This window comes from Grammomys surdaster, unplaced genomic scaffold, assembly GCF_004785775.1.
Source record: "Grammomys surdaster isolate TR1022 unplaced genomic scaffold, NIH_TR_1.0 117825, whole genome shotgun sequence".
NCBI lineage: Eukaryota > Metazoa > Chordata > Mammalia > Rodentia > Muridae > Grammomys > Grammomys surdaster.
The window spans coordinates 25536-40743 of record NW_021614453.1 but is presented as its reverse complement, the minus strand read 5'-3'; the positions used below and the strand labels follow the sequence as shown (position 1 = coordinate 40743).

Below are 15208 nucleotides of genomic sequence, written 5' to 3'. Positions count from 1 at the left end.
TGAAATACTTTCAATTGATGTCTATTTTACGAGAGCTACTCTCTGTATTTTGCCTGTATTCAAAGACAAATGACATTGTAGTGACAGTGAATGTAGCTCAATGGCAAACACAAAGGAATATACCTTATTCTCATCACATCATGGATCCTTCTTCAAGATTGACCATATACTTGATCCCAAAGCAAGCCTCAACAGATACAAGAAAATTGAAATAACACCTTGTATCTTATCAGACCACCATGGATTAAAGCTACACTTCAACCACAACAGAAACACCAGAAAGCCTACACAACTCTATACTCAATGATCTCTGGGTCAGGGAAGAAATCAAGAAAGAAATGAAAGACATTATAGAATTTAATGAAAATAAAAGGACAAAATACCCAAATTCATGAGAAACAATGAAAGCAGTTCTAAGAGGAAAGTTCATAGTACAATGCCTCCATAAAGAAATTAGAATGTTCTCATATTAGCAATGTAAAATTATATTAAGATAGGTTCTCTGGAGTCACAGTATTTATGGAATGTCTCTATATATTAAGGGAATTAAGTGTAATGACATACTATCTGCAGTCAAACCAACCCAACAATGGGCAACTATGAATTGAAAGTGCAAATTCTAGTATTTTCAGCTGGTCGTCTGTATGAGCTGTTATCCTGTAGAGGTAGTTTCCAACACATGTGTTCACAGGAATAAGTTCTCTTTTTTCCACTGTCTTTATGTAGACTTTCAGCAGAAGGTGAGGCTCAGATTAAAGGTGTGTACCAACAGGCCTGGATCTCGAACTTTCTTTGTTCCAGGCTGACCTTGAAGTCAGATCTGATTGATTCAGTCTCCTGGGATTAAAACCATGTACTACTTTTCCAGGCTTGAACTCTGCTTCAATATCAAGACACTCTGCTTCTACATGTCCATGTCAAGATCCGGATCAGAAGTGTGTGTCTTCTGGCCTCAAGATCTACATAACAGGGGTGCCCTCAATTCTGGATTTACTTTATTGCATATGTAATCAAGTTGAGAACTAGGAATAGCAATCACAATACTATATCTAAAAGATAAACAAAGAGAAGGAGAAGAAGAAGAAAAAGAAGAAGATGAAGAACAAGAAGAAGAACAAGAACAACAAGAAGAACAAGAACAAGAAGAACAAGAACAAGAAGAACAAGAAGAACAAGAACAAGAAGAAGGAAGCACACCAAAGAGGAGTAGAAGGTAGGAAATAATGAAAATGAGGCTTAAAGCAGTCAGTTAGAAACAAAGAAACAGTACAAATAATCAACCAAACCAAGAGATAGTTCTTTGAGAAAATCAACAAGACAGACGAACCTTTAGTCCAACAAACCAAGAGATAGAGAGACAGTCAGTAAATTTAAAAAAAAATCAGCAATGAAAAGGGAGACATAACAAAAAGCATAGAGGAAACTCAAAGAAACTTTAGATCTTAGTACAAAAACCTGCACTCCACAAAATTGGAAAATGGTAACAAAATAGACGATCTTCTAGACAGACACAACTTACTGAGGTTACATCAAAATCGGGTAAACGCTGTAAATAGCCCACAATCCCTAAAGAACTAGAAGCAGTCATTAAAAGTCTGCCAACCAAAAAAAGCCCAGGGCAAGATGGTTTTGGTGCAGAAGTCTACCAATCTCTCCAAGAAGAGCCAATGCCAATACTCCTCAAACTATTCCACAAAAAAAACCACGCCCAAACTTATTTTATGATGGCAAAATCACCCAGATACGCAAACTACACAACGTCTTGAAAGACCCCTGAAGGGTGACCCTGACTCAGGTCACTGAGATGGCACAGACCCAAAGATACTCCAGAGACCATCATGCTGCAATCACATGTGTCAGGTTTATTATCAAAGATCGGGAACTATACGTGCCCCAAACAGGAGGTAGAGGAATCGACCCCAAGGCCTAAAAACTTAGGGTTAATATAGGCAAAGGCCCAGGTGGAGGAAGGGGATTGTGGCACAGTCACACACAATTGGTTGTTTCAAACATCTACAGTTTGTGTCATCAGATCCCGGGTAAGGGTTTGACTAATCTCATGGAACAGTCCCTGGTTCCTGTGGCCTTGGGACCCAGTGAGAATGCTTATCTGAGCCAACAGACCATCTGGTTGAATTGAATTCCCAAGTACTTGGGACCTTTGGTGGGAGTTTTTCCAGAGGAGGCTAAGTCAAACATCATGGGAAAAGATGGGTGTTTCAATATTGTTCTCGTTCTCAAGGAATTTATGCTTGAGCATCTTCTCTATCTCTTAGACCTGGCCGATTCCTGGAACACTCAATTGACCTTTGTTTATCTAGCTCTGCATCTTTTATGATGGCCTTGGGCTAGCGAGTTTGCTGACCTGTATTTGTGAATTAGGTTTTCTGCTATATTGATTTTAAACTAACTTAAAATTTCTTCTTCAGTCTCAACAAAGAAAGAGAATGTCAGAACAATTTCTCTGATAAACATTGATACTGAGATGCCAAAGCTTTTAAATCCAGACTCTATTTTAGAGAATCTGACCTAAGATTGAACTCAGGTAAACTAACAGGCTACTACCTACCATTAGTTTCCAAGTTACCCCAACAATACTTGAGCCTAGCTCCAGTCTCTAGGCTAATCCCCAACAAGACCAGAGTTTCCAGCTTACACCCTCAACAAGACCAGTGTCTCTATGTTATTCCCCCAACAAAACTGCACCCCAGGTTACAAGCCTACCCCTTGCCTAGGGACCACCAATGCAGAATGGAGCAGAAGTTAAGTTCATGATATGATTCCCAGCAGCATCCAATTATGTTAAAGGTCACAGGAGCTTTCCAATTAGATGATTACAGTCATAGTCCCTGCTTGCTGCTTTCTATAAATCCTTCTCCAAAAGACATTCAGAGTTCTACTCCACCAAAAACATCATGTGTGATGATGGTGAATTGGGATGGGGGAAGCTAGATCAAATAGAATAAACACCCAGCTGTGAGTTGCAACGATTGGCTCTTGTGTGTTGTGTGGGATAACTAACATTTTCCTGATCCAACAGTATAAAAATACTCAATAAAATTCTCACAAACCCAAATCAGTAATCCATCAAAGATATCAACCATCAAGATCAAGTAGGCTTCATTTCAAGGATGCAGGAATGATTCAGTACAGAAATTTTATCAACATAATCCACCATATAAACAAGCTGAAAACATATATCACACGATTATCTTATTAGAGACTGAATAATCCTTTGAAAATATATGATACCCGTTCATTTCAAAGATATTAGAGATGTCACAGATACAGGGTACATTCTGAAAACACTCAAAGAAATATACAGCAAGTCAAGAACCAAAATCAAACCAAATGGAGAAAAAGTTAAATATTTCCATAAATTCAGGGACAAGACAAGGGTACCTACTCTGTTTTGATCTATTAATTACAGTACTTGAAGTTCTAGCCAAAGCAATAAGACAACTAAAGGAGATCAAGAGGATACAAATATGAAAGTAGGTAGTCAAAGTACTGTTATTTTTGAAGAACTTGAAGAAGACATCAGAAGATGGAAATATCTCCCAGGCTCATGGATAGATAGGATTCACATGGTGGAACTGGCCATCTTACCAAAAGCAATCTACAGATTCAATGTAATCCCAGTCAACTTCCAAAACAACTTTATTATAGAACCTTGAAAGAGCAATTGTCATCTTTACATTGAAAAACAGAACCCCAGGATAGCCAAAACAGTCCCTAACAATAATAGAACATTGGGAGAAATCACCATCTCTGACCTCAATGTCTGCTACAGAGTAATAGTAATATAATACTGCAGGGTATTGGTACAGAATATTAATCAATGGAATTGAATCAAAGACCCAGATATGAATCCACATATCCATAGACACGAGATATTTGATAAAGAAGCCAAATTCCACAGTCATCTAAGAAATGTAAATCAAAACAGTCCTTGTGTCAGCCCAGCAGGAGACCAGCAGTCTGTGTCTTCTCCAGAACTATTCTTGCACTGAGAGCCACTGGTTTCTTCTCAAGAGGTCAGTCAAGGTTTCCTATAAAACCATCATCTCTGTGACAGGACCCTGTTTTCCTGTATCAGAGGTTTCTTGATCTTACTACTTTTATTTATAGGCTCTGATTCCTGGCTCTGAGCACCAGGCCACTCCAGGTAAAGGAGACAAACAAGCTCAAGCCACATGTGAAATGGTTTGAACATAGGTACCTTCCAGTGCTCAATGACTGTGATTCCAGTGGACTCAAAAGTTAGACATAGCTAGCCAGGGATCAGCCAAATGACATAAACTTTTTCCTAGGTGTCTTAGTCAGGAGGGCACCAGATCTGGGGATTCTAGCAAAGCCATTCAGCAGTGCAGGAGAATAACTTGGCCCAGCAAATTCCAGTCTGCTCCAGGGAAGCCCTATTTTACATCTTTAGATGCATTTCATTTCCCCAGATCTAGGTCGCAGGCAAAGGGCCCTTTTTATACTTTCATTTTGAGCCCATTTCTGTTCACTATTACACAGACACTGAAAACAGCACCACTAACTGACGATCCTGCAGCCTGCAAGTAGAATGCTGGACTGACAGGAGAGCATCTCAGTGCCAGGGTGAGCTGTTATGTTTTCACTGAGATTGCCACAGTAGCAGGAGGGCCCTGTCCTTCCACAGACTTGCTTATTGCAGTGTGGCTTTGGTTTGTTCTCTTCTTGCCCCTGGCCTCCTTGGTGTGTTGTTTCTGTTTCATACACTCTAAAAACAACTTTTGTCTTTTTCACTTGAGAGTCCCTCAAGAAACTGCTTTCCAGTCTTGCTGTCTGCTTCCAAGCAAGTATGACTCCAGTCCAGGGGAGCATGGAGCCTAGCTATCCCAGGAGATCCCTGCTGCCCTCTGTCCAGGCAGAAGAGACTAGGGGATGGAAATGTCATGTGCATTCATCTCAAGGACAGGAAAGAGTTGCTTGGGGACTAGGCAGGAGGAGAGGAATTCCCTGTCCTGAAGCTTCATCTCTACACTAAGCTGTTTTCCCCTAACCATTTCTCCACTGGGAGTACTGGTTTAGCCTCCTGTGTAGACCTAGCTGTCTTGAAACTAGTTCTGACGACTAGGCTGGCATTGAGCTCAGAGATCCACTTACCTCTGCTTCTCATCCCAGATCTGCTTCTTTCCCTTAACTGCTGGGATGAAAGGCTTGCACCATTAGACTAGGCAAAACCTTGCTTTCTTAGGCAATTCCAATAAATGCTAGGATTGTGGGTTTAAAACCCATCTTCCCCCAGAGTAATGATAGGGAGGGGTCAAGAAGAATAGAGTATAATTAAGAAACTGCAGACTTCTCTTAATCAGAGGGTCAAGAACTTGCCCTCAGCATTCCATGGATAAAGCCAACAAGATGATGCAGTTCTGTCCAAGTTCTCTCAAGGATACATCAGATTCTGAAGAGCATGCAGTTCCCAGTGCAACGTCTTCCCAGCCCTGAGTACAGGATGTTCCAAGTCTGAGCCACTTTGTTTCAGCACAGAGACAAGCACTGCTCTGAGGATGGCTCACTTGTAGATTGGATCTAGACTCCATCTGTGTATTTGAGAGCTTGAACTACCTGAGATACTACCACAGCTTGAATGTGGCATGAAAGAGGCATAGGAGTCTTCCAGAGTGAGAGTCACAGGGAGCCACAAGTGTCCCCAGGATATATGGACAACAATGACAAAGATACAGTGGAAGCAGACCAACAGTCACCAGGTTTGCTCAAGAAGAAAGAGTTGAACCGGAGACCTGTGATGGTGGAGACTGCCCTGACAAGGATCCTGCTTCTGACAGTACCAGGCATCTCGGGTGCTGGGATGTGGGGCAGTGAACTATGAGAAAAAGGTGGATGTCTGGTAGAATGAACTTTAGAACCCCATAACCCTGGTTAAACCACTGAGACTTAAGGCGTTCAAGCTCTTCCTAGGCCTCTGGCTCTCTCAGCTTCAGCCCTCCACAGTCCCTCCCACAGAGTGGCCCATGGTCATCGATCATGCAGGAGTAGCACCATCGTGCAAAGGAGGCATTCCCAAGCTCTTAGACCAAGCCAATAGGGGTTACCTGCTGCCAGACCTTAACCCACCTCAAAACTGTATCGATGGGCCAATCTCAGAAGTAAAGGTGTGTGAGACACTTCCTGTTGTCTGAGATTTTCTGTTGCTGTCCCACTCCTCTTAGCCTGCCAGCTAGTGCCTCTCCGGTGCACTCAAATAGCTGTAACACTTTTCCCCTCTCCTCTGCCACTGAGACATGGTTGGTGGCAGAGACAGCAGAGGATTCACACTGTCTGTACTCCATCCCTCCTGACCTCCCGAGGACAGAGGCAGCCTGCCATCAGCCAGGTCAGAGATATTTGTGGGACCCATCTGGAGGAAAACCCACACTGGGCATGGCTTCAAAGGGCTTTTACCAGAAGAAGAAGAAGTCAAAAGTCCACCCAGAACACTGTTTGGTGCCCATGAGCCCTGATGCTTGCTAAGATTCCATGTTTGCTGGTTATCTTATTATTCAGCACATATGAGAACCAGGATGCCTAAGGTCCCCTGACAACTTTCTTTAAAACAAACCAGCAGTTAGACCTGCAACCAACATTAGGAAACATTAGTGAATCCCTATCTGTGTCCACTCCACCCTTCACCTTTTCCTTTGGGCCATTGCAAAAAGAACACAAATTTCCAGCTTTTTAAAAAAACACTTTTATTAAGAAATATGTAAACAAATTGAAAGAAAATGATGGCTGCAAGGACACAACCATTTTGTGTGTGCCTTTGCTGGAATTACAAGTCTCTGTAGAGTTTGATTTGTTTTTTGGCTGGGGTAGTTGATGATGCAATCTTGTCTTTTTCTGGGGTCCTTTCCAGCTTTTCAACACCATCTTCTATTTTCTGCTTTGGTGATGCTTTCACTATTTCTGTTGCTTCTACTTTAGAGATTTTCACTGAAGACTCAAAATCTTTATCTACACTATTTCTTCAGTTTTTCTCTTTCATTTCTCTCCTTTGCTACCGAGTACTTTATTTTTCTCAGGCTTCTTGTCCTTCTCGTCCTAACTGGCTGGCTTTTCTGACTTGATGTCTTTGGAACAGTTCCTTTTTACCTTGTCCTCCTTGAGGTCCTGGTGTTCTTTTACAGATTTAGAGTGGGCTTTCCTAGGGGTTCCAGTGACCCCACGAAGTCTGCATACCCTTTGTAGTACTTCTCATACCACTCTATGTATTTCCTCTCCATTACTGGTAGCATTTTTCCTCAAATGGGTCTCTAAAGTCAACACTCTGCTCATAGTAGGCATAATGTCATAAAGTGGTGGAACTTCTCTGTATCTATTAATATGCTCACAATCTGTTTCTCCTTGAGGTACATTACATTTAGTGGGAGACTGTCCCCTAAAAGTTGGAGGAGATGTGTAACTTCAGTAGTATCCTCTATAGGGAGGTGACCTTGACCTAGATTGGTGGTATCCATGAGATCTGGACCTTGAATGGTTAATTGTGGCTCTTGCCTCTGCCTCTGCCTCTCCTGTGGTATGGGGGTGATGGGGAATAGGAGCGAGAGTGTGAGCAGCTGAAGGACCTTGAGTAAGGGTGTGATCTTGTTGAACCAGACCTTGACTTTGAGTAAGTGGATGAACTTCTTGAATAAGATGATTCACTATAGGGAGATTTAGACCTGGAAAATGAGTGCCTATACTCCTTTTGAGTCTTTTTGTATTCCATCAGTTCCTTACCAAAATCATTTGTAAACTCACCTAGCTTGGACTTTTTCTTTTCCTCTTCCTTTAGTTGCCGTTGCTCTCTATAGAACTCTTCCCAGGATAAAGCAGGTGTTTGTGTTGTAGGGATGGTATTTGAATGGGCAGTGTGCACACCTCACGATACCCAAGGTGTTGATATATTGGCAGGAGCTGGTGGGAACCCTGCAGGAGGGACACTATATCCTCCTGGTAGATGTTGGCCAGGAGGAAAGTGAGAAGAAAAATGTGTTGAAGGTACACCTGGGGGAAGAAGAAGTATATGGTGAGGAGGCAGATAAAAAGAAGGTCGTGAAACAGGCACAAAGACTGGAGTTGCTGGTAGTGATGGGCCTTGAGTCCTCTGTGATTGTTTGCTGTGGTTTCGCCCATGCTTTCCACTTCTGTGACAGCTTCTTTCTCCTCTTCTAATTTGCTGTGGTGGAGACTCTAGGTACCCAAGCTTGTTAGAATGTTGCCAACCTGGTCTACTACCACCTGGATGAGCAGCATTTATTCTTACTGGATCAGTTGTAAGGTTCAACTGTCCATGGAATAATGACTGTCCCAACAAAGATGGAGTTCCAAGGAATGGCTCCTGGTAACTCTTTTCATCCATAAGAGCAGTAATAGCAATTGAAGAGGCTCCCTTTGAATGTTCTGATGTAAGTTCAGCAGCTGGTAATAATTTATTATCAGAATCCTGAAAGGATCCATCTGATTTTTCTTAATCATCTGATATACATGCTGTTGCAGTTATATCAGGTACTGGAGCTGGGGCAGAAGATGGATTTCCAGACACAGAAGGGGCCAAAGAAGATGCATTTGACATTAATGAAGATGTAGACAGAGTTGGGTGATCTGAGGAAGATGTCAGTGGAATCATCAGAGGATCCTGCTGTCTTGATATGGGAGATCTCATCAGAGGGTGAAGCTTCTGCTGAATGAGTGGTCTTGGTGTTGGTATTGGGGGTGGGGGTGAAGGTAACTGTTTTTGTCCCCCTGTTGTAAAGCCAGTTTTATTTTTAAAGTTATTAACAACCTTTCACAAAACCTTGTTGGCAACTAAAGCATCAGGAGAAACATCATTTCGATGACATGTTGGACATGTATGTTCATCTGACTCGAGGAGTGCTGTTCTTATGCATTCATCACAGTAACTGTTTCCACAGCAGGGAATGACAACGCCATCAGTCATAATGTCTTTGCAGATGAGGCACAAGAGCTCGTCTGGGATAGGATCATCTTGTTCTGAAGACGATGATGATTCCTCTGGTAAGAACGGTGGTTTCTCTTTCTTCCCAATTGCATAGGCCTCTGCATCTATAATCGGTATTGCATATTTTCCAGCGTTCGTAAGCATTGCCCCTTTCATGTTAGGATCTTTCACTTCCATCATAAAACTTCTAGGAATTGCAGTGCTCCTTTTGATTCTAAGACCAGACTCAAAGTTCTTATCCCCATTTGTTGGGCAATTCTTAATATAATGACCAGGTTTACCACAACAAAGGCAGGTATAAGATCGAGGTGGCAGACCTACTAGAGTTTTCTTCATGTAATTGATTGGGTCGTAGTCATGGCCAAATTGCCACATCATTGCTTGAATTTTGTCTTCCTCCGAAGCATTTGCTTCAGCCAGATTGGCAGTCTTTGTAAGCTGGGCCAGAGAAATAGATGCAGGAGAGTCATCAATTGCTTTTGCAGTTCCCACCACTGGTTCAGGTCGACTTCTGACATATGTCTTGCTTCTAGACTTAACACCTCCATTAGGAATTCTTCTGATGATTACAGATGAATTTTTAGGAATCAGTGCATTATCATCAGTATATTCTTCTTTCGTTTGTGCATTGGTGATCTGCAGATCACTATGAGCAGCTTTCAGCTTTTCTCTCCCCATAATCTGCTTCTTTAAGTCCAAGAGGGAGATATGGAGCCCATCAAAGGTGATGGTGTCATAGTTGAGTTTAGAGGAAAATTTATAGTGCACACAGGACATCGTAGCAAAGGATTCCTTGTGATAGGCACCGTGCTGACTTCTGATTTGCAAATTCTGGAGTGAAGTCTTCCGAGTTGAAGTAACTCTGTTCTCTGAAAGACAAGGATGTGCTCCAGCTAATCTAATGATGTCCAACTATGAATGGAAAATCCAAAATCCAAGGATGCTCAGTCCACAAGGCTCAATGTCTCAGCTGGTCTTCAGGAGAAGCTGGAATCCCAAAGAAGTAGTCTCTAATGCCAGAGAAGGAATACACTTGCTAACAAGTTCAGAGCAAAAAGCAAAGATTCCCGTTTTCCAAGTCCTATTTAAGTTTCTCACAGGAGGTGTGGCCTAAATGAAAGGTGTGTCTTCCTACCTCAAGATCCAGACTTAAAGGGGCAGTACAGATGACTATGTAGGTAAGGTCACTAGGCTGCTCTTCCAGAGGACCTGGCTTCAATTCCCAGCAACGACATGGCATCTCACAACTGTCTATAACTCCAATTCCAGAAGAATATGACACTCTCACCACAGATGTACATACAGGCAAAACACCAATGCACATGAAATAAATAAAATGAAAATTAAAAGAAAAATTCAGATTAGACATGGATCTTCCTTCTTCAAGTTAATTGGGAAATCCCTCCCAAGTATGCCCTCCATTTTTAATTTTAGTTAATTCTGGTTGATACAATCAAGTTGATAACCAAGAATAGCCATCATAGGCATCCTCTGTCAGCCTCAGCTCTATAGCAAAGTTGAGTCTCCCCTATTATATGAGACTGTCTCAGAAGAGAAAAGGAAAGACAGAAATCTTGGCATACTGAAAGCTAAAGTTACAAATTGACACTATGTTGACATAGGGTAGCTACTTAGAAAATAAAGTGGATAAAAATAAAGAGTGGGCCCCTCCTTCTTCTCCTGATTGACTTCTGTCTCTCAGCAGCTGACATCCAGTGCTTTCAGCATCCTTATCTAGGCCACCTGGGTATGAGCTGGGCTCATTCCCTGTTTTGAGACAAATCCCAAACAAGAGTTTTAAAAATGGCTGATATTCCCTGGCATTGCCCAGGCAAATTCTTGTTCTCTGTTGATGTCTGGAGGCTTGTGGGGTTCTGGGTGATACTTCCTTCCAGGCAGCTCCTCAAAATGTGATGCAACTGATGCCATGGCTTCGGCTCCCCAAGCAAGCTGCAGAGTTTAGCAGCTGGTGATCTCCAGTCCCGAAGCTGGTTTTTTATATAGTGATCTGCTTGAGGTTAGTGCAGATTCCGAAGTGTAAATTCGTGAGGAGTAACAGGCCCTCATATAGCAAATGGGTTTGGAATTCTGTGTGAAGTCAGCTGCCAGTGGCTACTGGGATGTTTGGAAGATTTTGAGGTTTTCCCAGCCTAGTCCTTAGCCTGTGCACTCCTCTTTTGCTGAACGGAGGCCAGAGCTGGAGCCACATGGACCCCAGTACAGCTGGGAGGTCCCAACTGAAGCGGAACCTGGATAATGCTGTGCATTTTCAGCAGGCCCCTGGCTGTGGTAAATAGACTGCAGAAGAACTCCAGATTAGAAATTCAGGACTTACACATGCCACCTATATGTTGGCTTAAAGGGATGGCTGAAGACGCCTCTGTCTTTCCCTAAGCTACCCACCAGAGCCTGACCTGCAGTTCAGAGTCTTTTTGGTACTTCTAGATCTGTGCTGTACTAGTTGGCCTTCAGTATTTTTCACAGCAAATGTCTACAATGTATCCTTTGTCCTGGCAAAGTTTGGGTTTAGTACTAGAAAGGATATAATTGTATCCTTTTCTTTGGGCTTTCTTAGAGTTTTTGGTCCCCTCTCCTTTTTCTGGGCTAGCAACCTTTTTTATTTTGTCAGTAGCAACCAGGGTTAAGCCCTCTCTTGCTTTGGTAGTGTAAGAATGTAATTCCAAATCTCAGAGTAAATTTAAAATTAAATGTAAGAATGTAATTTCAGGTCAGAGCAGGAAGGATTCTTAGGCTTTGAATTTCAATTTTCACCCAAATATTAGCATCCCCTGAGGCACACCCAGGAAGAGTACATCTTGAAGGCTCTAACAAACATTCCAGAGGAAAGGCCCCAAGATAAGGGAGATAAGCCCTTTAAACAATACACCTGGATAAACTAAGCCACTTGGATGAATTCCCCAGGGTTATAAAGATGTAAATTTGAGTTACTCAGGAGCTGAGCCTGGGAAAGAAAACTAAGCTTAGGAATGAATATTTGAAATCTTTTTAAATATTGTCCAAGAAACAGTAATTGTCTTTGTGAACTCTGTATATAAACCACCATTTGCCCCACTTCGGGGATTCCTGTTGCCTGCAAGCAGAGGGGCCCTGGTGCACTGGCCACTATCAATTTATTATTTCTTCAATAAATCTCATGCAAATTGCAGCAAGTCCTGTCTGTGAGTATCTCTGGGTAAGCAGGACCTGGGGGTTTAGATCTTTAGCATCTAACAGTACACTATTAAAAAGAGGAGAAATGGCTATCTGGCCATGCTCAGCCTCATAGCACCCAAGCTACTAATTTCTAAACTCTATTTAGCTCTATTTCCTAAAGTATGTAATTGGGAAAAAAGAAACCAAGACACTGCTTCAGGAAGCAACAAGCAAGGCTCCTACTGGTGTCAGTACAGTTTATACTAAAGAACCACATTTGTGGTCTGTGAGAATGAGAGATGGTTTGAATGGCTCAGGTAAATTAGCAGCAAAGCCTTAGTCTTCTGGTGTCATGACATTAAAGACAAAACAAAACAGAAACAAAACAAACAAACAAACAAAAATCCTTTGGCCTCTTTTTATCTACTTGGTTTCAGGAGATTTCTCAGCTGTTTTCTTCTCTTGAGGAAGCTCTGCCCAGGCTGATGTTGGGCTCACTGCGAAATTGATTCTGGCAGAGCAGAGTGTGTTCACTGCCTCTCTACTTTCCTGAAAGGGAAATACCAAAGGCTGGGTTCTCATAGAGTGGGGATACCATGTTATAAGGACAATCCCAGAGAGGATTCTGTAGTGCTACATACAGTAGGAGAAGCCAGAGGCCACAGACTAGATCAAGGATTCATTGCAAGGAACATTTTCCGGAAAAGCTGTTTGGGCAAAAAGTATATTGTGTGACACACCATGATATACCTCAGCTGTCACAGAAAGTTGTTTTTATGCATTTATTGGTTTTTATATTTAGTTTCTTTGATGGGAGGAGTTTCAAGGGCAGAGGAAGGATATGGAGGGATGAAAAGCTGAGTGGGATTGGGGTGTAAATGTACAATTCACAAAGAATCAATAGAAAGTTTAAAAACACTGGGGAGGTTATAGTTGTTAATATCGATAGATAAAAATATACATGGAATAGCAATTAGGGAACAAATTGGCTATGAATTTGAGGAGATCCAGAGTAGGTAGCAGAGAGGGCTTGGAAAGAGGAAAGAGAAGAAAAATGTTCTTACTACAGGAATCTCAAAAGTTTACAAAACCATATAAATGTTACCAGATATTGTCTGCCCTACACAGGTTCAGCATTGATACCATACAGCATTAAAAATCATACAGAGAAATCAAAACCCAACCTAGAGCTTTGCAAATGATACAGCTGAAAAGGTCTACTTCACATAATAACTGGCAGTCTATTCTGAAAACTCCATGTGAAAGAGAGACATTTCACTGAGAAAAAAAAATTCTTACAAGAAATGAACAGAACTGCAACTGAAATTAGTCTTACAAGGGGGGCATGGATAGGATGCCTCCTGTAACTTGCTCGACTGAAAATGTTCTTTTGCCTATGGCACTGGTCATGCAATCTACAAACCTTAGAGATCAGGTGAATTTCCAGCCTTTAGAAAGGATGGCAAGCAGAGAGGACCCGAAAACAAAATGAAATTGGGTCTGGATAACATTTCCTGTACACTGTTACATAGGTGCCAGAGGTTTCATCTAGCATTTCCCCCACCCCTTCTGGACCCTGGGTTTGCAAAGAATCTCACGACAGCCTCCCTGGCAAAGTCTGGTTCCATCTGAAAAAAGGAAAGCAGCTAGAAACAAAATCAACAATGAAGGTCTGGATAAGCCTAGGCCTGTAGATATCACAGGAGAACTTGACTTGGCTGACAAGTCCCAGCCTCTTGTGAATCAGGATCAGACAACCCTGGGCACTGGACACTGGTCATCAGAGAGAGGCACTTTCCTGGCTATGCAGGAATAGCCCACTGCTGCAGAAGTATCTGTCCTGGATCTTTCAGACAGAGCAGCAGGTCTCTGCAAATGAACCCTTTGGTTTAGGACTCTTTTCCTGGCTCCTTCACCTTCCAGTCATGCTGACAGCCTAGGGGAACTTGGCTTGGGGGACAACTCAGAGCTACTAGAGAAGGGGTCCAGAGTATGAATTCTCAAGTTGACACCAACTGGAGCTCCAGATCCGCAGCGCCCCCTACTGTGAACACATTCTGGGCTGAGGTTCCAAAGCAGAACTGAAGGTCAGCCAATGGAGATTTTTGGCTTCTTGCCAGGACTCTTTCCTTGGCTCTGGTTCCTGCTCTGCCCTCCAACCAACAAAATCACATGTCCTTCATGACAGTAGTTCATTGTAGGGGCCCACAATAACTCAAATGAAATGAAGACCCTACTCTGAGTTACATCAGATCTGCTCCTGTCTGTTATTTTTGGAGATTACTAACATCCATGGCAGCACAGTTCTCTTCTTCCTCCTCATCTCCTTGGTGTGTGGTTTTTGTTTTATATACTCTAAAAAACAACTTTGGCCTTTTTCACTTCTTTTCTATTTTGTGAATATGTAAACACAAAGTTTCAGGATAATATATTTGCTTGCACCAACCCCTTTCAGGATTATGAATACCACCCACAGTATGAGTGCAGAAGGCTCATGTGATCCATCCCAGTGACACTCTACTGATGCCCTTGTGTGCCTGACCTAGAGCAGGAGAGCTGGCTTTTTGGTTCTTGTGTGTGAAGAAGCTGTCTTGACATTCTGCACCAGTGTCATCTGGCCTCCTCCAGTACTGCCATGAGCACATTTAGAGCCATGGCTTTCTGCCCTTGATCTCCCTGACTTAGAAGACCTCTGGTTTGACAGCTCCTCATGAAACTGCTTTCCAGTCTTCCTGTCTGCTTCCCTCGAAATATGACTCCAGTCCAGGGAACCCTGCTGGACTAGTAGAATCCTAGTGGCCTCTGCCCAGACACAAGAGACTAGTGGATGGAAATGCCATGTGCATTCAGCTCAAAGACAGGAAATAAAAACATGAGACAGAAAGAGGGGCTGGGGGAGTGGGCAGGTGGAGAGGAGATTCCCTGTCCTGAAGCTTCATCTATATACTTAGGTGTTTTCTCCTAACCATTTCTCTGCTGGGAATACAGGATTAGCATCTGCTCAGGACTCCAGCTGATCAAAGGACTATTAACAGGATTTCCATCAGGACTTGATGAGACATGACTTTTATCTCAGCACAAGTG

At 42.5% G+C, this 15208-nt stretch overlaps 1 pseudogene; it reads right to left on the bottom strand.

Annotated features, from left to right (window-relative positions):
• Positions 1–7151: 7151 nt before the first annotated feature.
• On the bottom strand, positions 7152–9748 carry LOC114635789 (annotated as a pseudogene).
• Between the last annotated feature and the right edge of the window lie 5460 nt (positions 9749–15208).